The sequence below is a fragment of the Mesoplodon bidens genome (genome assembly GCF_964165515.1).
Source record: "Mesoplodon bidens genome assembly, chromosome: 5".
Taxonomy (NCBI): Eukaryota; Metazoa; Chordata; class Mammalia; order Artiodactyla; family Ziphiidae; genus Mesoplodon; species Mesoplodon bidens.
Window position 1 is genome coordinate 57,789,583 of NC_138161.1, and position 25,378 is coordinate 57,814,960.

Below are 25,378 nucleotides of genomic sequence, written 5' to 3' on the forward strand. Positions count from 1 at the left end.
ACAAATGTAAAGGCTGGGAAAATAAGAAATTATTATTGGCTCTTTAAAAAAAAGAAATATATTCATGATATGATGCTTAAAATTAACCTTGTAATGCAGAGGTTTAAAAACATTATAAAATTTCTAATCATAATTGCATAACTTTGTTAGCTGAAAAACTATTCATATAACTAAAGTTTATGATGCTGACTTTCTTTTTTCATTTCCTCTTCTCTGATCTTTGATAATATTCCTTCCTCAGAGAATGAATATTAAAAAATAAAATACAAGGTTTTTACCCAGTGTAGGAACTGGGTTCTTCACAGATTATTTTTCTCATCACTTGGGGGTATGTTCTCACCTCTTCATTTTTACTTCTATTTAAGTTTGCTTTTTCATTTCTTTTTCTTTTTCTTTTTGCTGAATTGAGTCTTTGTTGCTGTGCACAGGCTTTCTCTAGTTGCAGCGAGGGGGGGCTACTCTTTGTTTTGGTGCGTGGGCTTCTCATTGCGGTGGCTTCTCTTGTTGCAGAGCCCGGACTCTAGGTGCATGGGCTTCAGTAGTTGTGGTGTGCAGGCTCAGTAGTTGTGGCTCATGGGCTTTAGGCTCGCTGGCTTCTGTAGTTGTGGCACATGGGCTTAGTTGCTCTGCGACATGTGGGGTCTTCCTAGACCAGGGATCGAACTCATGTCTCTTGCATTGGCAGGCAGATTCTTAACCACTGTGCCACCAGGGAAGTTCTCTTTTTCATTTCTATTTGTACTACTTCTCTCTCAAAAATGGTGTAGAATGAGATCTCACTGTCATAATTTTCTGGAAGGTGAAAAAAGGGAAAAAATAATAGGAAAGTCCATATCAATTAATTAAATAGAACATTGTTTTTTGTATTTTAATTATAACAATGATATAGTAGTTTTCAAGCTTGTGTAAAATGTACCTTGTAGCTGCCAAAAAAGCTAATAAAATATGAAGCTGTCTTAACAGAATAGAAATATAATGTCTTAAAAAATAGGAGTTCCTTTTCCCTATGCGAGTCATACCTTGGAGCACTGTATTCAGTCCTGAAAGTTACACTTAGATAAAATTGACAAGCTGGAATGAAGTCAGAAGATAGTAACCAGACTATGATGGCATTAAAACTAGACCACATAACAGTAGTTGGAGTGAGGGGATGGGGGTGTGTGTGCACAATTTAAGAGTCAGCTTTGTACATCTGAAGCACTTTCATTAGAATTTGATCTATGTGTATGATTCTTCATGTCAGAAGTAGGGGAAAATGTAAAAGTGACAGGAAGGCAGAGTCTGCTCAACAAGAAGGGAAATTTTTTCAAAATGATCAGACTACTGAAACTGGAAATCAGTATTCCAACAGTGCACATGTCCTGAGATGTGAGGAACATGCTACCAATAAGGTTCAAGGTTCTACTCAAGAATTTTACTAGATGATTTCTCAATCATTTCCAACCACAAGTAAGTCTATGACTTTTATTTGTCTTAAACACTGTTGGTACTTTCCCAAATAGAGACTCATTTGACCTAGTAAAATTTCCAGATTAGCCAAAAATTAGGTTTGGTAGAGGAGAAATCTCTACAATATTGATTCCAAACTTGGGAGGTTGGTAAGGATCTGTCATGCACTGTTCCCAGCTATCAACCTCTTTGAAAATTGCCTCTAATAAAAGAGATATACATTGTCCAAGATCATGCTGCCCCATCACCCAAAAAACCTGTGACTAAATTGGGGTTGCAAATACCCAGCCCTCTTGCCTCACCTCAGGACAACCGTAAAAGGTCATTCCAGCTTCAGATTTCCTTGCAAAGTGAGCTAAAGTTGTATTTTGGCTGTGCTATAACCCACATTCACAAGTTACCAGAACTTCTTTCTTGCCTTTACCCTAAAAGTATTGATCCTTAGTGCACTTACTAATGAAAATTCCTGCAAGCTATTCTCCATCTCAGAGTCTGCTTTCTGGAGAGATTTGAGAAGAAAGAAGCTACAATTAGATTTTAGAGCTAGATTATCTACTCTCCTGGTAATAAGGACCCTATCGATGGTAGTGGGTGAATTTATAGTACAAGGTAGCTATGCAACTATAAAACATGATGAGGACATCTGGGATTGATGCACTTGAAAATCTTGGCTCCCTAAATCCAGTGAATCCTGTGAGCCTGACAAGGTGAATTACTCTTTCTGGTTAAGGTCAATGTTTCACCCTTTCCAGAAAACATTTGGCTGTCCCCACAAGATAACTCTTGCCCTCTCAAGAACTTCCTTAATTTTCCTTCCTGACCTTTAGACCAACAAGTAGATCAAATCACCATGTAACAAGTCCAGAGATGTCCTAGGCTTCCTGAGAGAGGAAAGAGATAATACCATGAAAAAAACTATAGGACTTAGAATATATTTAATGGCAGAATTCAGGAGGAAATAGATAGAGGTAGATTTTGCAGTGTTGGATATTGGATGTTGGTTCTGCATCCAGAAGAACATCTCATTGGTCCACTATATTGATGGCATTATACTAATCAGACAAGATAAACAATAAATAGCAAGTATATTGGAGTCCTTGGGAAGGCCCATGAACTTCAGGGGGTGAGATATAAACTATAAAAAATTAAGATAATTTTATTATGATTAATAAAATTTTTAGGGATCAAGTGGTTTGTGGCATTCCAAGAAATACCTTCCAAAATAAAGACCAATTAATGCATCTCATACCTCCTACCACAAAGGAGGAAGTTCCATGTCTGGTGGGTCATATCTGGAGAGTCTTAGCCATTATGCAGAGTGATATGAAAAGCTGCAAAATTTCAGAAACACACAGAGCAGGAAAAGGCTTTGTAGCAGGTCTAGATTTCCAGATTTTGGTGTAAGAGGCCCTAATGTTTGGATCATTTAATCTGACAGACCCTATGGTCTTAAGTGTATCTATGATAAGAAAAGATGCTATGTAAGGTTTATGTAAAGCTTAGTGAGAAAATTATAATGAAGTCCCCTGGGGTTCTAGAGTAAGGCTATACCATCTGCAAAGACTTAAACATCTTTTAAATAATAGTTCCTGGTGTGATACTAGCCATGCTAGAGATGCATTATAAGATACCAAATGACATATAGCCAGAAATGCCCTACCAAATCTGGATTCTGTCAAACACACTATTTGAAGGCTTATAGCAAAGGCAAGGATAGAAACAGGGAGTCCCGTTAGGAAGCAATTATAACTCATGGAGGTGGAACTGGTAGTGGTGAGCAGTGCTCAGATTCTGAATCTATCTTGAAGATAAAGTTGACACCATTTATTGTTGGATTGGACATGGAGTGTGATGGAAAACAGAGGGACCAGGAATGACTAGAGACTTGGAGCCTGAGAAAAAGGGGGAAAATGGTTGGCCACTGAGATGTCAAAGATTATGAAAGGAGGTTTTCAAAAGACCAGGGCCAGGGTGGGGTGAAGTTATTCAAAGCTCAGTTTTTGACATGTTAAATTTGAGATATATCTTAGACATTCAAGTAGAGATGTCAAATAGGCAGTTAATATACAAGTCTAGATTCCAGGGGAGAGGTCCAAGCTGGAGAAATACATTTGGGAATTATTAGCATATAGATGATATTTAAAGCCATGAGTCTATATGAGATCATTAAAGGAGGATATGTAGATGGAAAAGAGGGTCAATGACTGAGTGCTGGAACACTCTTACATTTGGAGGTCAGGGAGATGAGGGAGAGCCAGCAATAGAACTAAGATAACATAGGCAGAGATGAAAGGAATACAACCAGGCAAATGTTTTCTCTTGAAATCAAAGGAAGGAAAGCGTTTTGAAGAGAGTGATGAACACCATGCCATACATAGCTACTAACTAAGATGACCCTATCTCATTGTTCTGTTTCTTCAAATCTGCTTTACTTCGGTATTTTCTGCTTCCACTCTTTCTAATTAGGTCCCAGTATTTCCCTCTTTCCATCAGTCCCTGTGTCTTTGTCCACTCTTCTTTCCTCATAACAATAACTCTTCAAATAACAGTAATGAGTTCTTGGCAACTCACACCCTATGAGGTAGAAAAGACATTTTTCTAGTTTATAAACACAAGCATAACTGCTGACACAACTTGGACTCTGACCTTGTATGTCCTCCAAAGAATTCACAGTTCTTTTTAGACATTACCTCATTAGTCCCAAGATAAACTATAAGTATGTAAACTATAAGACATTAAAATTTATTTGGAAGCACATGTGAAGAATTGCCTAAAATAGTCCATGCAGAACATTTAAATTAAATAAAATAAATTTATCTGTAGATAAGATCTTATTTTCCTCATAAGTTCTTATAAGTAAATATTCATGGAAATCACATAGAATGGAGCATTGAAATACAAGTTCAGATAACACAACAAGAAAAAGATCCAAAATGTTGTGTCTGATTTAAATAGGCACAATAGGGACTTCCCTGGTGGTCCAGTGGTTGGGACTTCGCCTTCCAATGCAGGAGATGCGGGTTTGATCCCTGGTCAGGGAACTAAGATTCCACATGCCTCAAGGCCAAAGAACCAAAACATAAAAGAGAAGTAATATTGTAACAAATTCAATAAAGACTTTAAAAATGTTCCACATCAAAAAAAAAAAGTTTAGGGGCTTCCCTGGTGGCGCAGTGGTTGAGAGTCCGCCTGCCAATGCAGGGCACACGGGTTCGAGTCCTGGTCTGGGAAGATCCCACATGCCACGGAGCGGCTGGCCCCGTGAGCCACAATTACTGAGCCTGCGCGTCTGGAGCCTGTGCTCCGCAACGAGAGAGGCCGCAATAGTGAGAGGCCTGCGCACCGCGATGAGGAGTGGCCCCCACTTGCCACAACTAGAGAAAGCCCTCGCACAGAAATGAAGACCCAACACAGCCATAAATAGATAAAAATAAAATAAATAAATAATAATTAAAAAAAAAAAAAGTTTAAATAGACACAATATCATATGGTTAACATAATTATCAACTTCATCATCATCATCACCATTATATGAGAAACTTTTATCAGTGTCAGCACTGATTATTATTTTAATTGTCATAGCCACTCTATAAGTACTAGAGTTATCTATCTTAAGATGAAGAGCTGTAGGCTTAGAGACTATAAGAAAGTTGCCCAAGGTCACACAGATGAAAGTGACGGGCATAAAATGTGTGACTATAAAATATAATAATAATAATAATGGTGATACTTAAATCTTGGTTTTAAAGCAATAACTAAGATTATTGCCAACAGTATCATGGAAGCTGAATGAGAAATCTAGAGGATAGCTTAAGCATAGGGAACAGGAAACAGAACCCAACAAAAATTATCAAAATTAAAAGTTGGTTCTTTGGAAAAAAACTATAAAATGGATAAATGTCTAGCAAGACTAAGCAAGGTAATAAATTAGATAAAATATCTATATTTCTATTTTATCTATCTATCTATCTATCTAAACTAATATAAATTTTAAAAGGAAAATTGGCCCAGGGTAAGAAAAGACAATTAAAGACCAATTTCAGTTGTTAAAATAGATGCAAAAATTCTACCAAAATAAAGATAAAATTAGTAAAATAAGTGATTAATTATTCATATTTGAATTAATGCCTTGAATTCATGGTGCTTGAGTCATTTTCACCCTGTTTTCATATAACTCAAAACAGTCTTCTTGCCTGTTTCTTACTTCTAAGTAATATTTTGCTTTGGTTTTGTTTGGTTGGTTATTCCTTTGTTGAAAGCAGTTCACAGACAGTATTTTTTACGTCAATGGTAAACCACAGAATGATGTTGAGTAAGAGAGTGACTTGACCACATTTGAGCTTTACCAGGGTTATGCTGTCCTTGGTATGTACTTGGTATGTAGAATGTATTACACTAGAAGAAAACATAGAAGGAACCAGCTGGAATGCTCTTACTATATACATGGATGGCTATAGTGTATGTGATTAAGCTAAAATAAGGTGAACTGTAGATTTAACTGTTAAGATTAAAGTTCTCCTCTATAGTACAGATGTTTAAGGATCTATAAAAATAAATGTAATGTCCTAAATTAGAGAAATTGATTAAGCCAATAGTATTAATATTTTTGTGTTATAGAGCAATATTAATTGTGCTTACAATTATTAGATATATTACTAGGTGAGCACAGATACACAAGTACAAAATAAAGACTGAAGATATTTTCTATATGATAATAACTAGTTGTAAGATATTGTTAAAAGATACACTAAAAAACAAATTTTACATCTATATAAATATTAGAAAGATATAAGAAAATATTAAATTTAAAGTAATAAAACTAGGGTTTTTAATAAAATAAAATTTAAAAGAAAGTACAAACCTTATATAAATAAAATGACACAATTTTATTCAAGGACATAAAAATATTTTAATAAGCAGAGACAAGCAAAGATTTTTGATACAAAATTTTCCTTAAGAATGGGATGTTTGATACTTTATGCATATTTGTTCTATCATATCTCAGTATTGTTTCAAATTGTTCCTGCAGGGAAATCTTTGCTCTTTATTTGAAGGAAATATTAACAATAAAATTGTGATGGAAAATCCTGAAAAAAAAAAAAAGAATGGGATGTTTGTGTTTGTAGCAGCAGAAACAACTGAAGTTTTTATGTAAAAAAGTCATTTAATTTCTTAAAAAATAAATATTATATTTATAATTCAAAAGAGTTAAAATTCAAGTATTCACTTTTTGAAACAGTTATCTGTGTGTTTTTCCAGTAGTATCTAAATTATGTATTTATTATTAAAAATAGATTATTTTGTTTTGATCATTGCCATGGTCATTAATAATTTAGTTAACTAGGGCTTCCCTGGTAGCTCAGTGGTTGAGAGTCCATCTGCCGATGCAGGGGACACGGGTTCGTGCCCCAGTCCGGGAAGATCCCACATGCCGTGGAGCGGCTGAGCCCATGAGCCATGGCCGCTGAGCCTTTGCGTTTGGAGCCTACTCCACAACGGGAGAGGCCACAACAGTGAGAGGCCTGCGTACCGCAAAAAAAAATAAATAATAATAATAATAATTTAGTTAACTAGTAGAACTGAAGGTGACTCAAGTCTTGTATGATGCATGGAACAGAATGGTTAAAAACGTGGGCTTTGGAGTCAGATAAGTCTGTGTTCAAATACTTGCACTTCCATTAACGAGCTAAATGTCCTTGGTAATGTTGTAGGTCAAAATGTGTCCCCCCCTCCCAAAATATTATGTTGAAGCCATAACTTCAGGTACATCTGAATGTGACCTTTTTTGAAAACAGGCTCTCTGAAGAAGTAATTAAGATGAAGTTACTAGGGTGGTCCCTAATGCAATATGACTGATGTCCTTATAAAAAGAGACACAGAGACAGACACACAGAGAGAGTAATGCCAGGTGATGATGGAGGCAGAGATTGGAGTGATGTGTCTACAAGCCAAGGAATACCAAGGATTGCCAGCAACACCGGCCACTTAAGAGAAAGGCATTAAATAGATTCTCCCCTAGAGTATTCAGCATGGGTCTGCAGACACCTTGATTTCAGACTTCCAGCCTTCAGAACTGTGAGAGAATAAATTTTCTGTTTTAAGCCACCCAGTTTTTGGTCATTTGTCACAGCAACCCTAGGAAACTAATACAGGTAAGTAACAACTTATTCAAATTTCACATTTTCCCCTCCTTCAAATAGACATGATAATTCCCATTAAGGACTTAATTTCCCTGTAGTCTGAGCTTCCTCATCTGTAAAATAGGAATGATAACAGTATCCCCATCATAATGTTAAAAGGATTAAATGAGTGTTATATGTAAAGCACTTACTCCTGAACCGTGAAATAGAAGGAAAGGTTCATAAGTATTTTCCATTTTATTATTAGATTTGATAATTCTTGTAATGTGTTTAATATAGTGCTTAAAAATGGTACTGGTTATATATTACTTACTATTCTGATTAAATAATAAAGATATATAAAATACCTGCAAGGTGCCACAAACGTAGCAAGCTTTCAAAAAATTTATGCCATTATAATTAATTAGTTTTGTAAATAAAGTAATTAATTTATCCTTTAAGTTATTATTTAATTTTCTGATGAAGCTGTAATTTAATCTAAAATGCTAAAATAAATTGCTTCAAATAGAGTAGTTTATGCTTTGATGAATTCTGAGGTCTGTATGAATTCTGAATTTAAAATGAGAAACAGACAAGTACTCCTAGAAGAAGAGATATACTATTTGAAAAAAATGAATTTGGAATAAAGCAAAAGAGAGCGATTTCCTAATCTATGTAACTATTGCAATTATGAAAAGAATTGCCCTGTTTTTAGAAAATGAACATTGAAGTATTTATGAAGAAAGGGCATACTATACCTGCAACTTACTTTGAACTAGCTCAGTAAGATATTCTATTTATCTATCGTCTGTCTATCTATCTATCTATGTCTATCATATATAAATAGAAGTGGATAAAAATGTAGGTAAAATATTAATAATACAGGAAATCTAGGGAAGGTCACACAAGAAATATTAGTACTATTTTTGCAATTATTATGTAAATCTAAAATTAAGTAAAAATAAAAGTGAGAAAAAAGAATGTCAAAAAAGAACAAATAGAAAATTAATATAAAAGAGATGATCTGATTAGCCCCTTAGATCACAGTTATTTTGTTCAATGATTTTCCAGCCTTAAAGACTTTTTCATTGTACATAGCAAGTTTCAAATTGGAAAGCAGCCAAATTGACTCTAATTTAAGCTTTGATATTGCAAATGAATCTCTTCATAAGTCATAAATCATCCTGTAAAAATATCAATGCATCTAAAAGCCATACCAAACCAATTTCAGGTCCAAAGGATCACTGTGCTATATTGAACAAAAAGTTTAATCAGTCAGTAGATCAAAGCAAGCTTCAGTTATCTTCAGATAAATTCAACTACATTTTTAAAAATATGTGCATCATTCATCCACAGAGTAAGTTTTCCATCATTGGTATATATTTGCACCCATTTATTAAAGGTATTTTGTGACCAATAACTCTGCCTTGTATACAGTGCCACTCACGCAAAGACCTATCATAAGCTGAAGTCAAACCTTCCCAATTTATGCAGCAAGGAACTAGCCTACCTCTGCAATAACAGTGTATTTAATTGGTGGTGACAATATACAGCAAGTGAGGACTTTTTTCTAAGCAACAGTGAAACACCTCCATTCAAGTAAATTAATACCCTTAACTGAGTCGTTTGGTAAGAGGTATAAGAAGAATTACAGGGCTTCCCTGGTGGCGCAGTGGTTGGGAGTCCTCCTGCCGATGCAGAGGACACGGCTTCGTGTCCTGCTCCAGGAAGATCCCACATGCCACAGAGCAGCTGGGCCCGTGAGCTATGGCCGCTGGGCCTGTGCGTCTGGAGCCTGTGCTCCGCAATGGGAGAGGCCACAACAGTGAGAGGCCCGCGCACCACAAAAAAAAAAAAAAGAAGAAGAAGAAGAATTACAAATTAATTTTTAAATTTATCAACTGTATTAATTATTTATTTCTGAGTATTTTACCACCCTAAAACTTAGTGGCTTAAAACAACCACCATTTATTTGCTCACGATACTGGGGATTAGCAACATGGGCAGGGCTCAGCTGGCATAGTTCATCTCTGCTCCTCATGGTGTCAGCTGGACTCAACCATGCTGTTGCGGTCAGTTGGCAGGTCAACTGGTTGGTCCTGGATGGCTTCACTTACATTGTTGGCAACTGGCTGGGACTGTTGGCCAGAGCATGTGGCAGCTCCAGCAGGCTGCCTCAGGCTTTCTTGTACAGTATCTGATTTCTAAGAGGACAAGAACAGAAGCTGGCCATCCTCTTATGTTACTCTACCAAATGTTGGCCAAAGCAAGTTACAAGGCCAGCCCGTATTAAAGGGAAGGGAAATAGTCTCCTCCTCTTCATGGGAGGAATTGCAAAGTCACATTGAAAAAAAGCACAGAATAAAGATGAGAGAAATTGTTGTGGCTCTCTTTGCAAACAGCCCAGCACATTGATATATAAATATTGAAATTTCTTCTTTCTTTAAAAAATGGGTCAAAGAATAATTTTGCAAAATTTTCAACAAACTCTTCCCTCTTCTTCACATTGTTATTGCTTCTAATAGATTCATTTTAAATGCTTCCAAATATTTGTCCTGAATTCAGGCCACTTGTTTTCCTTAAGATTATAGTGACTTTTCCTTAAAACATAATGACCCTTCCCTAGCTCCAAGTAATCAGGTATTTATCTTCCCACAGAGAGTAAATGCTATGTATGTGGATCTATTCATAGACCATATCTGTACCCGAACATTATTTGTAAACATCCCAGTGTTGGGCCTTTCTTTCACTAAGTTTTTTAATTGCTATTTCTCTCTAGTCAACTTCTTTTAAAATTGATCTGTTATTACACATGACCTGGATATTTTAAGTGTAGCCCATTATCTATTATCACTTATTCCTTTCAGTGCTCTTTTTGACAGGCATGCTGAAACCAGAGTGATGGGCTCCTTGAGAACAATTGGGGATAGATGAGAGGCTTTTCTTATTTCATGTATTTTATGGATGGTCTCATTGGTATGTTCCAGGAGCCGGAATATAGAACAGTCTAAAGAACATGTAGCCAGAATAATTCAACTTTAGGTCCCAAAACTTTATCAAACAAAAACCTTCATAACCGAGATATTAGGAGAGAAACTCTGGAGGTGGAGGAGCAATCCCCACCAACCTCAGGCACAGGGTGAATTTTCTTCATATCCTCATTTTTGACATGTTGGACTTCAGCAACCACTGTATCACTTATAGCCACAGGCATAAAGTATGTCCTGCTGGAGGACAACTGTAAAGCTGATGGCACAAATATGTGGTTTCAGGAAAATAAGTAGCTTTCAGAGACGGATCATTACTTTCTCCCTTCTCATTACCATTCTGCTTCAAATTTCCAAAGATTTTAGGTTTGTCCACTGGAGTAGTTATATTATTTTGGGTACTAGTTGGGCTAATTTAACATTGATTTACACCAAGATAGAATGTCTATTTCACTCTCATATAAATGTCTGAGAGGTAGGGCAGTCCTGTTCCACGAACTGGCTCTGAGACGTGGGATACTCCTCTCTTGTGATTCCATCATTCCCAGGTCTGCTTGGTCCACAATGGCTCCCCGTAACTAAGCTGAGCCCTGGGAGGAGGAAAAGAGGGTGTGGAGGCCAAGTGGCTTCCTTTTAGGGACATGACCCAGCAGTTGCCTATATCACTTGGTGTACATGTCACTTGCCAGAATTAAATCATATGATCAATCTGATTCTAAGGAAGGATGAGAATATAGTTCCTACCTGGGTAGCCAAGACCAAGCTATAACTCAATGGGGAAGGTTCTATTACTAAAGAAAACATTGAGACAAATGGATTCTATAGGACAACTAACCATCTCAGCCACATAATTCAAATTAAGTTGTGAACACAGGAATTAGTCACCTCCAGGAAACAGTTTGCCATTGCATATCAAAAGCCTTAAATATGTACTCATCAGCACAACAATTATATTGCTAGGAATAGCCCAAGAAAATAACTATGGATATGCGTGAAGATTTTGCTGCAGTTATAATCATTGCAATATTAATAAAGTGAGAGGAAAAAACCCTACAGATTTAACAATAAGTGCTGGGTTAATATAGATTATTGAAGAGCGGTATTAAACTGTAGGTTTGCCCACTGGAGTGGTTATATTATTTAGAATATTGGATCAGTTGTTCATGGAAACTGAAACAACAATGGATGACATAGAATTTTCCCATGCATTATTGAGTAAAAAATGTTGAGCATAACATAAATGTGGTTTCATTTTATATAATCTTATATATAAATGAATATAATTTTACTGTCAAAATTAAATCTTAATATTGATTATCTCTCTAAAGGGTCACATTCTTTGCTCTTAGGAATATGGGATACTTTTATAAGAAATAAAATGTTTTTTAACCCTCATTCTTTTAATGATAGAAAGTAAATATATTGAAAGATTACTGCAAAACATGGAATTCTAATAGACTATTAATCTCACATTTTATAAAGCAATCCTTTATCTTGGCTATACTTTGAATTCAGCACAGGATTAATGACTGGGGAGTATTAGACTCTTCATTTTCCTCAGAAGGCTTTTTGGTTGGGTTGTGCTGCAATGAAAGAAGGAATATGTTTTGGCTGCTGCAATCTCCTTAACTGCAGCAGATTTTAGAATGTAATCCATCAATTTGGATATTCAGAATCCAGACAAATTGGCTTAGAGCTGCTCACTCCTTTCTTGGGGTATCTTATCTCCTTTAACATAGGTTCCCACTAAGGATTTGCTGTATTTTTGAAAAGGCAACAGAGAGTTAAAATACAATTGGCTTGCAATAGGGAAACAACATATCAGCTTGCCCCCTAGATCTAATTTAAATGGGAAAATATTTCTGAGCAAGGACTGCATAAAGCAGGAAGTTGAGAGAGTTGCCAGGAGTGGATTTAAAAAAAAAAAAATCTGCTTGTTAAAAAGATCTGGCCAGAATCAAAAAAGTGACTTTTCTGGCTGGGTTCTTTTAATGTACACAATGACGGAACCCCATGATACCCATTTATTCGACCATCAGATTTCATTAAAGCAGGAAATATGATCTCCTGATAGATTTCTTTCTTTACCAACTGCTTAATTATGATAACTTCATCATGTTAATAAAATGGATTACATTTGTTTTCCTTGCTCTCACCAGGGCCTAACTGGTAAATAGTCTATCAACATTTCCATTTCAACCCTAGTGTTTCAAAGGGACATGATTTGACTAAAAATAAGCTGCAGGCATCCACTTGCTCAGCCCCAAATTATTGTTATGTTGTTTAAGCCAAATAGTTCTGTAGCAGTTTAACCTTTCTTAAGGAAAAGAGTAAAATTTGGCCCTTGTCTGCACTCACCAGCAGGTTTCTTTCTCTTCCTCGAATATTCTTGGAAGCTCCAATTAGTATTTTAAAGTTTCTATGAATTTGTAATGATTTAGAGTCTGTTTTTCATGGCACCCAGTGGCCAGCTAAGACCCTAGGACTAGATTTTGTCTGTTCTTGCTGAGAGTGTAATAGTAGAGTCAGGCTCATACTTGAATGGCTATCTCCCTTGGAATAAATTATGGTTGTGCATTTTTAGGCAAAATGTAACTGAAAGACATCTTTCTCTCCTTTTGTGTGCTGTAAGATAACTGATCTCATTTCCCTGCTAAGATAACTCAGCATCATCTTGTACATACCTGCAGATTAGCAGTATGAGAAAGACCTCAAACATCAACCAAGATGGAAGAAACACCAGCTGGAAACTATCTCAGCTTCTATACAAATACCATGGGTTCGTGGGTGGAACAGGCATATTGAGGGATAATAATGATAACAGTAAGCAAAAGGATGTTTTTATTAAGTCTGCGAATGTATCTTGATGGTAAAATATTTGTAGAATGAATCCAGGTGATTATAGAGGTTTTATTTTGAGAACTGCAAAACTTGTAAGAAATGATATGCACTCACACTCTTTTCACTGAAATTTAACAAAACAGTATGCTTACATAAGAAATTTCCAAATGATTTAGAGACGTAGTTTATGTTTTTCTTTCTTCCTATCATATGTGTTGTTAAAATTTGCTCCTCTTTTTAATCTACACTTTTAGTCTAAATTTTTTCTCTATTTGGCAACTGTGTATATTTGTATGCTGGATAAATTTCCCCATGAAAATACTGAGCTATCCTAGAAATGCATGGCCATTCCAATTTGAAAATATAATTAAAAATATGTTGCTTTAATGGAATATAAAAGAATAATTGTATAACTATCTCAATAGATGAAGAAAAGTCATTTGATAATAACAAATTCCTAATTTTTAAAAAAATGTAGCAAAATCAGAATAGAAGGGAATAGAGAATAGCTATTAAAAACCTATGTCGGGGAGTGGCTTCCCTCACAGCACAGTGGTTAAGAATCTGCCTGCCAATGCAGGGGACACAGGTTCAATCCCTGGTCTGGGAAGATCCATCATGCCATGGAGCAACTAAGCCCATGCGCCACAACTACTGAGCCTGTGCTCTAGAGCCCGTGAGCCACAACTACTGAGCCCGCGTGCTGCAACTACTGAAGTCTGCGCGCCTAGAGCCCGTGCTCTGCAACAAGAGAAGCCACTGCAGTGAGAAGCCCATGCACCACAATGAAGAGTAGCCCTGCTTGCTACAACGAGAGAAAGGCCGCGCACAGCAATGAAGACCCAACGCAGCCAAAGAAATAAAAATAAATAAAATAAATAAATTTTAAAAAAAATCTATGGGATTGCATAACTGTATGCTTAAAAATGGTTGAATTGGTTGGTAAGTTTTACATTATGTCTATTTTAGTGCAATAAAAGTATACATACATTTTAAAATATTAAGTGTGGGAAGATACAAATAATTATGTCATATCAGTAGCATATACTCAAATTATTTACAAAGCTATTTTGAATACTTCAACACAAATTCAATTATTAATACTACCATGTTTAAGCACTACAATACTGCTAGACATGTGTTTTACTGACCGTATTTGTTTTCTAGACATGGTACCAAGAACTTCCTATTATCTCACTTAATTTTTACAATAATCCTATGAGATAGAAATTATCATGTGCATTTTACCGATGAGGCATCTGATATTCAGAGAGTTGAAATTAGTTGCCTAATGCCATACAGCTAGAAGGTGTTGAAGCTGCAATTCAGACCCAGGTCCGTCTGACTCTGACAGATGTTTATAGCACTTTTGCTCTAGTGCCTCCTTTGCTTACATTCATTAAATCTCACTGGACTGAACACAAAAGGAAATTTTTAAAAATAACCTAAACAAAATTGGCCACCCAAAAATGTGTCTACATCTTAATTCCTGGAACCAGTGACTGTTAGCTTGCTATTTTTTTTTTTTAAAAAGGGTCTTTTCAGATATAATTAAATTAAGGATTTTGAAATGAAAAGATTATCCTGGATTATCCAGTGGATGCTAAATCCAATGACAAGTGTCCTTATAAGAGATACACAGGGGGTATTTGATAGAGAGAAGAGGAAGAGGCAGTGTTACCAGGGAGGCAGAGATTGGAGTGATGCTGTCACAAGCTAAGGAATGCCTGGAGTCACCAGGAGCTAGAAGAAGCAAGGAAAAGAACTTCTCTCAAGGCTTTGGAGGAAGTGTGGCCCTGCCACACCTTGATTTTGGACTTCTGGCTTCCAGACTGAGAAAATAATTCCTGTGTTAAGAAAAAAAACAAAACAAAACAAAACTGTGGGAGGCATCAAATTTAATAGTGAAAATTTAGAAGCATGATCATTAGGTGAGAAAAAGACAGAAATGCCTACTGTCATTACTTCTATTCAACTTTGTTACCGGAAGTCCTAACTAATCCAAGAAAGCAACAGAAGTCAGGAAAGAAAAGCCCAAAATGTCCTTGTTTGGAATCAACAGGTAAAGATGTCACAGTAATCACAATTCATCATTGTTTTTAGTGAGTTGGGGATCTATGCTGCCTTTGCTCAAATTTGTCTGTAGGACTAGAATACCTAAGAATCCTGGGGAACACAGACCTTTTGCTTTTCCACTTTTTTTTTGGCTTCTCTTTTCTATTCCCATGGCATGTTTTCCCCATCATTCATGTCACTCTGACTTCAGTTCCCCTGACTAGAAAAAATTATAAAGTTCTATGACCATTGGAATTGGCATTCTTCTGTTAAATTATTGTATTTGGCAGACTTAGGAATCGTTGCTTTAATTTACTATGTCATTGGAGTAAATATAAGTACATTAAATCAACACTTCACATTTCTGAAAGTAATTTATTTTTAAAATGTAGTATGTTTATGACTTCAGATATTAAAGGTATATTTATATTCCCATTTTAATCAAATTATAGCACAGAAAATCTCTTCAGTAGTTCAGATGACCACAGAATAAATCTAAGTTCATAACTTGGCAATAATTAACTTAAAGAGTAGGAATTAAGTTTGGAATAATACTCAGAAACTGGATGTTGAGCTATTGAAGGCCATGTGTACTCAAACTGTGACTACCCTTACTCTTTTCCTTAGGTGTAGAGAAGGAACTAGAATATGTATATGATACTTTGGATGCTTCAGATATATCCAAGTATGTCCAGGTACGGCCATATTGTTCTGGAGTTTGGTAATTGGTAGAAACTAGATCTACCTCTGTGATTAACTTTGTGGTATTGGTCAACTCATTTCACTTATCTGGCCCTCAGTTTCCTCCCCCTACAAAATGATTAGATTGAATTAGGTCTTCTCTCAAATGGTTTCCATTTCTGGCATTCCTTGAGTGTTTAGACACAAAATGATGATGTCTGCTATTCATCAAATAGGTTTTATGTATCTATCATGATGCTAAATATTTTACCTGCATTATTTTATTAAATCATTATAGCACTTCTCTGAAGAAGAAGTAATAAGTCCAACTTTATAGATGAGGGAACAAAGGCATAGAGAGAGAAAATAACTGGCCAAAGTCAGTTACAAAATTACGAAGGCAGAATTTGAACCATGGTCATCTTGAGTCTAAAATCTTTGGTCTTTATCACTATGTTGTTCTATAAATATTCAGCTTTAACTGTGCTGATTTAGTAAATGTAATTATCCCATTTATCCACTTATTCTAAAGTGTCCCATCCAGGTCTGTACCATCTCCCCAAAAGGCAATAACTTTAATAGTGTTGCCACAACCAATGGTCAGTATTAATCTTCCCAGCCCTGACCAAAACACAAGTGATGGTGATACACACATCCAAGCCTGAAAATGCCTATTTCCCTTTACAGTAGACCTAAATGTCACTATCATGCTATACATATACCAGCTAACATACTATGTAATGCATTTATTTACTGTGCTTATTGTTTGTTATCTGTATGTCCTATAAAATGTAAGTTTGACAGGGTAAAGTTATTTCCCTGTCTTGTTTACTGAATCCCTAGTACTCAGAAAAATACCTCGTACATAATAGATGCTCAATAGATATTTAATGAATAAAAGAACAAATAATCAGGGATAGATGTTTATATCAAAATTTATATGCATACATGACTGAATTAGAGTTACACATATGTTTGCTGTTTTACAACAATGTAAGTAGTTTTCTTTCCAACAATTTTCAATAAATCCTGTCTTATCTGCAAGTCTTGAGTTAAATTGTAAAGACATAGAAATAAGTTCTGATGTCTAGGCTGTTGAACATTTTTGATAATAGTCATCAAGTCTCTCTGGGTAGATCATGCAAGCAGACCTCTTACATCAGAGTGTTTACTTAGGTATAAGGATTGTCTTTTCTGTCTGCTTGTTGTGTTGCACCTGGACCTCACACAGTTTAAAAGTTATGATTAGTGGTCAAGCAGACTTAGAAATATCCCATTCAGATGATTTACGCTAATCACGTAATAAACATTTAATGAGTTTTTGTTGATTGATTCTAAATTGGAGTCAACTTATTTCAAATTATCTCTCTGCCAGTGAAGCTTCATGTGTGATTCAGTACTACAGGTTTTCAGTTTCCCTATTTAGTCACAACATTGCCTATGATTCCTGTTATCTAATTAAATACACTTGAGCCAAAACAAATACAGTCTTTTTTTTTTTTGCAGGCATAACCATGCTGCTTGTTGAGGCACAAAGAAAAAACTTCTTTAAATTGCAGCTGTTTTAGTTTGGAAACTAATGACAACCAATGAAAAATAACCAGTATGAGTCACTGTCTTTACCATCAGCCTATACCTTCCTAGAGATTAAAATCTGTAATTTTCTTGTAAACTTTATTTTCCCACTTTAATTTGGATTATTTCTGAGCATTTGATTTTTCCTTTACCAGAGGCTTGATATATAACCATGAAAACCCAATTGATGTTAGTTTAATTGTATGGATTGAGTTAAATTTTCTATAGCAAATGTGTTTCACTAACATAGATGAACACAGAGAAAGGAGAAAGGAAATGGCTACATGCTTAGGGACTTAAGAGGCACATGTAGAGTTGTGGTGTTGTGTAATACCTATGGTTGGAGAAGCCCTTGCCACAAGGAGCCTGAGTTACTCTATGATCTCTTTATTTTTCATAAACCTTCACCAAGTACATTTGAAAAATAGACCATACTAGATAGCCTAAAATCTGCAGCCATTCTCATCACCAGAGCATGAAAGACATTTAGTTATGAGAAAAGGATACAACAAATTTCAACTCCATTTCTCTTGACTATTTTCAATAGGAATACCACCCCCAATTCTCTCATAAGTGATATAAAAAAGAAGGTAGAAAAGTACCTGTACCTGGTCTAGTAAGACTTCTGGTGCCATCTTAGAAGCTGGATTCTATGTCTTTATTTGCTCTCGGTTTAGGCTCAAAGGCTTGACTCATTGCAAGTTTACCATTTTAGGGTTTTCTCATTGCCAGTAACTTCATTAGTAAGTCCCTTAAAAATTCACACACACACACACACACACACACACACACGTCTATTGTGTTTATTCTTAAAGCACGGCTAACCCACCGAATACAGGGTTAAAAAAACATGGTGTAAATACATCAAACATTGGACATAGGGCTTCCCTGGTGGCGCAGTGGTTGAGAGTCCGCCTGCCGATGCAGGGGACATGGGTTCGTGCCCTGGTCTGGGAAGATCCCACATGCTGCGGAGTGGCTAGGCCTGTGAGCCATGGCCGCTGAGCCTGCGCGTCTGGAGCCTGTGCTCCGCAATGGGAGAGGCCACAACAGTGAGAGGCCTGCGTACCGAAAAAAAAAAAAAAAAAAATTGGACATAAAGACTCTCCAACCATTCATTGGGGCTTCTCTGATGGCGCAGTGGTTAAGAATCTGCCTGCCAATGCAGGGGACACGGGTTCGAGCCCTGGTCCAGGAAGATCCCACATGCTGCGGAGCAACTAAGCCTGTGTGCCACAACTACTGAGCCTGCGCTCTAGAGCCCGCGAGCCACAACTACTGAGCCCGTGTGCCGCAACTACTGAAGCTCTCCTGCCTGGAGCGCATGCTCCACAACAAGAGAAGCCATCGCAATAAGAAGCCCGCGCACCAGAAGGAAGAGTAGCCCCTGCTCACCACAACTAGAGGAAGCCCGTGCACAGCAACAAAGACCCAACACGGCCAAAAAAATTTTTTTAATAAATAAATAAATTTATAAAAAAAAGAATCTCCAGCCATTCATCACCATGAATTAGCAGCAAGCAACAATAACAACCAAAGCCACTTATTAAGCCCTATATTCTGAGCTAAACCTTGCTGGCAAAGAATTGAAACTTTATATGGAACTTTAATGAAATATGGAACCATAAAAATGTTATGCCCAAAACTGTGCTAATGTGTACTAAAAATAATGCTACAAGTCAAAATTAATTTTTGACCCCAACCAATTAATGCAGTATAGTAGCAAGAGGGTCTGAGCCAGCTGTATTAAATAAGGGCTGTGCCATCTTATGCAAAAATCTTTCTGAGTCTTGGTTTCCTCAAATGGAAAATGGAAATACTAAACCTACCTGTCAAGGTTATTGTAAAAAAAAACAAATTTAAAGACCATAGATGAGATGCAATAAATCTACCTAATGTTACTAATCAAATGAAATTTGAAGTAAAAAAAATTCATATATTGTGAAATTGAGTAAATATAGGTAAATCATTCATAGAACTTAACACGCTTCCCAGTGGAATTTCATATAAAGGACTCCAATAAGCTCATCCTTCTGAGAACACTTTCTCATGCTGTTTTTTCTCACATACTTTTCCTCTCACACCACTATTTTTACATTGTGTGGGCACAAAACCACCATTATCTGTATTTTCTATAACTAGTCCTTCTAGTTACTATTACAAATAGTTTATGACTGCGTGACTGGGAGACTCTCAAGACAAAATAGACAACATTAATTTCAGGCTTATCATGTGTGAAAAACCATCATAAGAGCTTATTGTTTATATAGCACCTTTCATTATGTACTTCGTATTTATAGACAAAGGTTGTTAAGAATGACACAAAAAATTCCTTAGTCACCATGGGCTAGATGAAACATATGATCTCAATGTTATAACTGAAGACATGAGAGATGAAAAATGGGGAAAGATAGGATAGTTCCTCCGGTTAAAGAGACACGATCTGGCCACTTACAGAGATATTTTCTCTAAATCATGTGCCTGAGTACAGAGATGACTCTCAGCCATCATTAGTGCCTTGCTAGCATGTGCCATGGAGTATTCAGTGAATATTAGCAAATGAAAAAATAAGTGAAGACTGATCATTAGATTCTGAAGGAAGGGTTATAGACTTACACTAGTACCAAAACAGAAGTTATACGTAGTCAGCGGGCATCAAAAAATTTTCCTGGGAATTCAAATGTTAAATACCCCAGGACCCATTCAACCTCTCTGCCTCTCTGCTTTTACATAGTCTGGAACAGGAATTGCACACAGTGGGTGTTGCATGAAAGTTCTCAGCTTCTGTGTATTTTTAGAAGGAAAAAGAACAGCAAGGTGCAAAGACAAAATGTTTTTATTCAGGTTTTCTTAAGGGCTTATAGAAAGGTCACATTCATTTGGGAGCAGTACAGGCTTCTAGAGATAATAGCTCATGTTACCATTAGGAAAAGCCACATAAGAAAAATATATTCAGGAAAAGAAAAAAAGTCTTGCCTATGGCAATCCTTTCAAAATCTGATAACAGATGTCATAGTACTATTGGACTAGTGGGATATGCCATATTTTGAAGTGCTAAAAAAAGAGGACTAGAATTAGAAGTGAGTCACAAAGGTAGACTCATTATTTACATACTTAACCTGAGGATTGTCACTTGTAAAATAACATGTCAGCTTCTCCAATCACTAGGAAGCCCAGAGATTTTCTACTGAATAACTAAAACACATTTTTAGGTGCCCCAAATCACAGAAACCCTCCACAAAGAAAGGCATGAATACAATAGTAGATTTGTAAGCCCATGTTCACAGACTGAGCCCAAGTGATTTTGATTGGTCAGAATTAAAAAGCACAATCATTTCAGTCCTGCAAACCATGATGTCGCAGTGCTTGATGATTTATCTAAATCAAGGGGGGTAATAGAAAAGAGAACTCTTTTTCAAGGAAGTATTTCCGGCATATCAGGAGCAGCCCCACAGGTCAAGTGTAAATTCCCATAGTAGTTCTTGCTAAGGGATTATGCATGCTGCCTCATGAACTTAATTACATTTTAAAATACTACATAAAGGAAACATGATGGTGGGGAATTTTTGTACCTCTTACACAGAGCATAGCATCTACAGCAGCTTGCTTCTTTGGTTTTCATCACAGCTTGCCATGGAAGGGGCCCCTCAGGTGGTGTAGACAGGGAACCCCTGCCCTGCAGGATCCAAGAGGCAGCAATATTCACCCATGCCCTGGTGCCAACTCCCAACTCCCTAGTACCCTGGCTGTGATTCAACCCCAGATACTCAGCTTAAAATGGGCAGACTCTGGCGTGATGTTAAAATCCCTTCTGTCAAGTTTAATGAAGTTTAAAATCACCCCCTAAATTGTGAAAATCTAAGATTCTCAGCAAAGACATGTAAGTCTTTTGCCTATCCCTCAACCATGATTTTAAAAATCTAGAAGTAATTGTCTCCAAGAGTCTCAGTTTTCAGCAAGGTCCTTCACAGTCCATGAGCTGATAGATATAACACATATACACATAGGAAGCAGTAGTTGGAGTGCAGAAAATTAGATTTTTTTCTAAATACTATATGGTATATTTTTTAAAGTTTACTCCCTCCCTCAAACAAACCAACTTTTAAAAAGTTAGCTGGTCATTTACTTTAAAAACCGTGTATGAAAGAAATTCTATGCCATGGAAAGTAGAGTCACTTAGTTGGACGAAGTAGGAAGAACATGTAGATTGAATAAGTAGTTTGACGACTGTGTATACTGTATATGCACACACATACAAGCGTGTTCATAACAAAATAAATAATATTCATAATATCATTTCTCATTTCTATGACTGAATGCATAGTCAGAGGTTATATTTATAACTACATTCTTCCACTATCCATTCCATATTCCCTTTGCCCTCAACAAGCGTCAGAGTTGGTTATGGTTTTTTGCCTGTTGGGGTGACCAAAACCTTCCTTCCTGAAGGGTCTGGGTCACTAGCAGTCCTGTCTGAATTGGGTTGTTGTTTCCAACTAATTTAATCACAGGTCATGGTAGTACTAAAAGACCCCCGAAGGGTTCTGCTGTATATCAGACATACTCCTCCTTACCACAATTTTGTAGTAGCAGCCCAGTTTTCCCTTGGTACTCAGGATCAATTATCCCAGCAAGCATAGTAATTCCCTTCTTTGCCTATTGGTTCAGAGACATGAAGAGCTCAAAGTGACCAGGTGGCAGTCTTAATTTCCAGTACAATGGAATCATTGTGTCTCCTTGTAGGAGCATTCCTCTCTTTGAAATGAACACTGCTAGACCAGCAGAGAATAAGGCCATGGGAAAAAGAAACAAAAATTTTGCTTGGGGATCAGTTAGGGGAATAGTGAGTGGTGCTCCTTCCATTACACATCTTGATTCCTAATCCTGTGAATCCTGTCTATATGGGGGAGAGTATCATACATTAGCCATCGATTTAGAGTAAACTTGCAAGGTATACCTAATAGCACTGAAATTGAGTCTTCCAAAGGTCATACCATCACTTTACCATCTTCATACCATCATTAAGCCAGCTGCTTCAGGATGCTGGGGAACATGGTAAGATCAGTGAATTCCATGAACATGGGCCCATTGTCACACTCTATTTGCTATGAAGTGAGTTCCTTGATCAGAAGCAGTGCTGTGTGGGTTACCATGATGGTGGATAAGGCATTCTGTAAGTGCACAGATGGTAACTTGGCAGAAGCATTGCATTCAAGGAAAGGAAATTTGTATGCAGAGTACATGTCTCTTCCAGTAAGAACAAGGTGTTGTCCCTTCCATGATGGAAGAGGCTCAGTGTAATTCACATGCCCCCAACTGGGTGGCTGATCACTCCAGGAAATAGTGCCATCAGGGACTCAGTTTTAATCTCTGCTGTTGGCAGACTGAGTATGCAACAGCAGCCATAGCCAGGTCAATCTTGGTGAATGGAAGTCCATGTTGCTGAGCTAATGCATAGCCTCCATCCCTGCCACCATGGCCACTTTCTTCGTGAGCCCACTGGTGATGACAGGAGTATCTAGGGAAAGAGCCTCACTCGATGAGTCACGCTATCCACTTGAGGATTAAAGTCATCTCTGCTAAGGTCACTCTTTAGTGAACATTCACATGGGACAAAATATCTTCACTTTTTTTGCTCATTCAGGGAGGTCTACTTGCATAATTCTCCATAGACCTCCTTGTCACCAATTTCCCAATTATATTCCTTCTAAGTCCCTGACTATCCAGCCAAACCATTGACAACAGCTTAATAAGCTGTATAGACTTGTACTTCTGGCCATTTTTTCCTTCCAAACAAAATGAACAACAAGGCACACTGCTCAAAGCTCTGCCCACTGGGAGAATTCACCTAACCACTGTCCTTCAGGGATGTCCCAGAAAGGAACTGTAGTGCCACAGCTGTTCACTTTCAGGTGGTGCCTGCATGTTGTATACAACCACCTGTAAACCAGGCCCAAGTGTTCTCTTTCTCAGTTGACTTGTAGTAGGTAACTCCCCATGGGGCCATAGAACTGGGCTGGGATAGAAAGAGTAATGTAGCAGGAGTAGGTACCATGGCATTTGGGCCACTTTCTCATGTTACTTCTTGTGCCTTCAGTGCCTGCTCAAGCCTAATCTTGTATATACTTCTTCCATTTGATAATCCAGTGATGCTATGAACACCCAACTTTATGTTTAGTGGATCAGACAATACCCAGCTTATGATGGGAAGTTCAAGTCACATGTTAATTTGGTGGTCCATGGCTAAGTGTCCAGTCTCTAATAAGGCCCAGGATCAAACCAAAAGCTGCTTCTCAAAAGGAGAGTAGTTATCCACCAAGGATAGCAAGGCTTTCCTCCAAAGTCTAAGGGTCTGAGCTGTGACACATCTACAGAGACCTGCCAAAGGCTCCAAACAGTATCTCAGTATGCCAGTGACACTTCAAGAACTATCTGATTTATTGGATCCTTTGGCCAAGTGATAGAGCGTCTTGCATGACATCCCGGACCTGTTGCTGATCCTTCTCTTCTTCAGAGCCCACTCAAAACTGGCAGCTTTTAGGGTCACTGGGTAAGTAGGCCAGAGTAGCACACCCAAATGCCTCCAAATCCAAAGATGTCCACTTGGCATTGTGCCTTGATTATTAGTTTTACAAGGGGCTAAATGTAACAGCTTATCCTTCATGTTAAAAGAAATATTTCAACAGACCCCACCCAACTGTATCCCCTAGATATTTCACTGAGGTAGAAGACCCTAGAATTCTCTTGGATTAATCTCCAACCCTCTGACACACAGATGACTTGCCAGTATGCTAGAGTAGTTGCTACTTCTGCTCACTAGGTCCAGTTAGCATAACAATGTGGTGGATGATTATGTTGTCTTGTGAAAGGGAAAGACGATCAAGGTCTCTGGAAATTAAACTATGACATAGGATGGAGGGTTGATTTACTTTTTTTTTTTTACATCTTTATTGGAGTATAATTGGTTTATAATCGTGTGTTAGTTTCTGCTTTATAACAAAGTGAATCAGTTATACATATACATATGTTCCCATATCTCTTTCCTCTTGCATCTCCCTCCCTCCCACCCTCCCTATCCCACCCCTCTATGTGGTCACAAAGCACCGAGCTGATCTCCCTGTGCTATGCAACTGCTTCCCACTAGCTATCTATTTTATGTTTGGTAGTGTATATATGTCCATGCCTCTCTTTCTCTGTCACAGCTTACCCTTCCCCCTCCCCATATCCTCAAGTCCATTCTCTAGTAGGTCTGTGCCTTTATTCCTGTCTTACCCCTAGGTTCTTCATGACATTTTTTTTTCTTACATTCCATATATATGTGTTAGCATACGGTATTTGTCTTTCTCTTTCTGACTTACTTCACTCTGTATGACAGACTCTAGGTCCATCCACCTCACTACAAATAACTCAATTTAGTTTCTTTTTATGGCTGAGTAATATTCCATTGTATATATGTGCCACATCTTCTTTATCCATTCATCTGTTGATGGACACTTAGGTTGCTTCCATGTCCTGGCTGTTGTAAATAGAGCTGCAATGAACATTTTGGTACATGACTCTTTTTGAATTATGGTTTTCTCAGGGTATATGCCCAGTAGTGGGATTGCTGTGTCGTATGGTAGTTCTATTTTTAGTTTTTTTAAGGAACCTCCATACTGTTCTCCATAGTGT

The 25,378-nt window shown here is 37.2% G+C and overlaps 1 protein-coding gene across 1 annotated transcript in view; it reads right to left on the reverse strand.

The window, feature by feature from the left end:
* Nucleotides 1-331: 331 nt before the first annotated feature.
* The window catches only part of LOC308618329 (uncharacterized protein), a 465,534-nt gene continuing 440,487 nt past the window's right edge, over nucleotides 332-25,378 (reverse strand). Inside the window, exon 5 of the mRNA XM_081236021.1 lies at nucleotides 332-792. The gene's annotated coding sequence lies outside the window, so the exon portion shown is untranslated. The remainder of the gene's footprint in view (nucleotides 793-25,378) is intronic.